General features: G+C 40.2%; 1 pseudogene; it reads right to left on the bottom strand.

Moving 5' to 3' along the window:
* Positions 1–249: 249 nt before the first annotated feature.
* Positions 250–986, bottom strand: LOC103206282 (annotated as a pseudogene).
* Between the last annotated feature and the right edge of the window lie 1919 nt (positions 987–2905).

Genomic DNA, 2905 nt, shown 5'->3' with positions numbered 1-2905 from the left:
TGAACTTGGATTTCTATCCTCCAAAACACTAAGAGAATAAATCCCTGTTAGTTAAAGCCATCTGTTTGTGGTATTTCTGTTAGAGTGGCACAAAGTAATCAAAACAATTAGTATAGATTGTATTCTACTTTAAAAAGATAGCAACAAGTTAACTGATTTTTATTTCTCTTTAATATTTGCTTTAAAAGAAAATTCCTGAAGCTGGTAGAGATTTCTGATGCCAGGAAACCATTAAATATGAGGGTATATTTAGCAATCAGAGCAACTGAGCTCATGGTACTTGCCATACATATGATTGTAACTTGCATTCCAGTTATTTAAACTGAGATATTCTTGATCAGGTTGGGCATACTGTGAGTAGATCTCTTTCCCCAAGAAATAAGATGGAGAAAGTCCTTGGAGAATGGCCTCACTGGGCTGGTCAGTTAGCTTTCTCCAGATTTTGATAATTTCCCCAGTTCTTCCATAATGCCTCAGTGCTCTGGCCATTTTCTGAAAGTCATGGTCTCCTGGTTGCCTTTTCTTTTCCCCCAAGCTCCCGCAAGTCTTTGTTTTTTGATACAAACTGTGAAGAGGCCTTTGGTTTTATGTACCCACTGAATACAAGATGTCATGTTGGGGTTACACAGGGATTCATGAAGGTATTCAAACTGTTGGAGCTTCTTCCTGCCTTATGCTCCCTTTCACTGGAGAACAGCAGGTTGTACTAGCTGGTTTTCAGTGATACTCTGCAGAGATGGATGAATGTTTCCTTCCATATAATAGTCTGCAGCACTGAGAATTACGGTTCTCCAGTTATAGACAGCTTCCTCTGTAGGCAACACTCCATAGCAGCTGGAGTTTCCTCTGACATGAGGGCAATGTTGATAAAAGGCAGGTAATTTTTGTAACTGGGGTGGAGTGAAGACTGCCAGTGATTGTTCCCTTAGTACCTTAAAATCATCATCAAATGCTTGACCCAGTTTGTCTTGTTCAACACAAGTCATGCCTCATTAAGAAATTGATGCTTTTGCCCATCAGAGTCCGGCCTAGCATCCACATGTACCAGCTAGAAGTCATCTTCCCCTCCTCAGAAACACATCTGCATCCCTTTACCTAATTTGTCACCTGCCATTTTAATAGTTGTCACATTTGGCCGGGGGGCAGGGGACCGCCTAAGAATTTATTGTAAATCTTGTGGGTCTATCTTAACTACTTTAAAGGTAATAACCAACGTCACTAAGTATTCCATCATGCTTAAACCATATACCCCTTGCAGCATCACCTGAATTTGCTTTTCTTGTACAATGTGAATGTATGTGTGGCAGATCTTCTGAGGCTTTGTAGGCCTGCTCAATAAACTGTCTGATACCACACAGGTGTACAACAAACTGAGCTTTAGACAAAGAAACGAAACAACAGAACCCAGCATGTATCTAGGACACATAGGATGTTGTGATCACAGAAGACTATTTTGGCCTTCCGGTCCAGAATCCAGTATCTAGTTAATAAACAGGGAGATGTCTTTGGAAGACTGGTTGCACTATAACAGTAGTTTAAATCTCTATGTTTCACTTTTACGGTTTAGTACATAGTGATAGTGATGAAAAAAGAAAAGTGGCTTGAATGAGAGTCTAGGACTCCAGGCTGGTTTGCCAACAATCCACTAGGCTAGCAATTTGCATAATATAGTCCTGTAACAGCTATCTCCATCCCTCTACTTTAATTTTGTTAAGTGCCTGTGTGATATGTTCGTGTTATTACCTATAGTAACCACAAGAGATAAGAAAATAAAACAAACCCACTACCATCAAGTGGAAGAAAGATGGGGCAATCTACTTCCATAGTGATACTGCCTTGGAAACCCAAGGAGGGATCGCTATGAGTCGGGTCTGACTCCACGGCACACAACAACAACAATAACCACCATCAAGTGGATTCCATAGCAACCCTATAGGACAGGGTAAACTACCCCATAGGGTTGCCAAGGATGTCGTCTTTACAGAAGCAGACTGCCTTGCCTTTCTCCTGCAGAGTAGCTGGTGGATTCGAACTGTTGACCTTTTGGTTAGTGGCCGAACACTTAACTACTTGTGCTACTAGGGCCCCTTCAGAGATCAACATAGAAAAGCTTTATTTTTGACAGTTCCACTCTATTTCATCTCTGATCTTTCAACAAAACTAAAGATTGTAAGAGAGACTTGTTAACACAACAATGGTATATTCCTTTTTTGAACAAATTTCACTTTCACAGGTTGACTCTCTTTACTGTTAGGTAATATAGACCTGTCATTAGTCCTGCAGTACTTCAGAATTTTGTTTGACTTTGCTGTGAATCGTTTCATATTTATTTAGGTAAACTTGTGGAAGTTAAAGGCAAGAAGCTCAGTCACATTCTTGTTCCCGTTTGTAGCAACCTGGCATTTGACATTGAATTTCTTTGCCAAGTGGCAGAGAAAGTCTATACATAATAGGTAGAGTCAACTCAATATTTCCAGGGCTGATTATTCCAGCCATGTATTACCATAGGCCTTCATTTCTTCTTTTCCTCTTTCCATACACCCCTTGCAGCATCACCTGCCTTTTGGCCATTTTAACACAGTAGGAAAAAACAGTCTACTTTGCTAAGAGAACATGTAACTAAGGGAAGAGGATGATAGGATGATAGAGGATATATGACTAATTTGATCAGAACTTTTACTTCTATTTGTGAATTTTAAAAGGACCAGGGGGAGTTCGGGTAAGATGGCAGACTAGGCAGAAGGACTGCACAGACGCTCTTCAACAAAGAAAAGGGAAACCAATTAACACAGACACAGAAGATAATATTGGACCCCTGAGCCTTGAAGGGAAGGATACAAAAGTGAACTAAACTCCAACTAGCAGAAGAATTTGCATGAAAATACCAAAAAAGGAGACACACGGA

This window comes from Orycteropus afer, unplaced genomic scaffold, assembly GCF_000298275.1.
Source record: "Orycteropus afer afer isolate SDZICR_OR568_19922 unplaced genomic scaffold, OryAfe1.0 scaffold00310, whole genome shotgun sequence".
In the NCBI taxonomy this organism is placed as follows: Eukaryota; Metazoa; Chordata; class Mammalia; order Tubulidentata; family Orycteropodidae; genus Orycteropus; species Orycteropus afer.
Note: the sequence above shows the minus strand (reverse complement) of the source record. Positions and strands in the feature narration are given on the sequence as shown.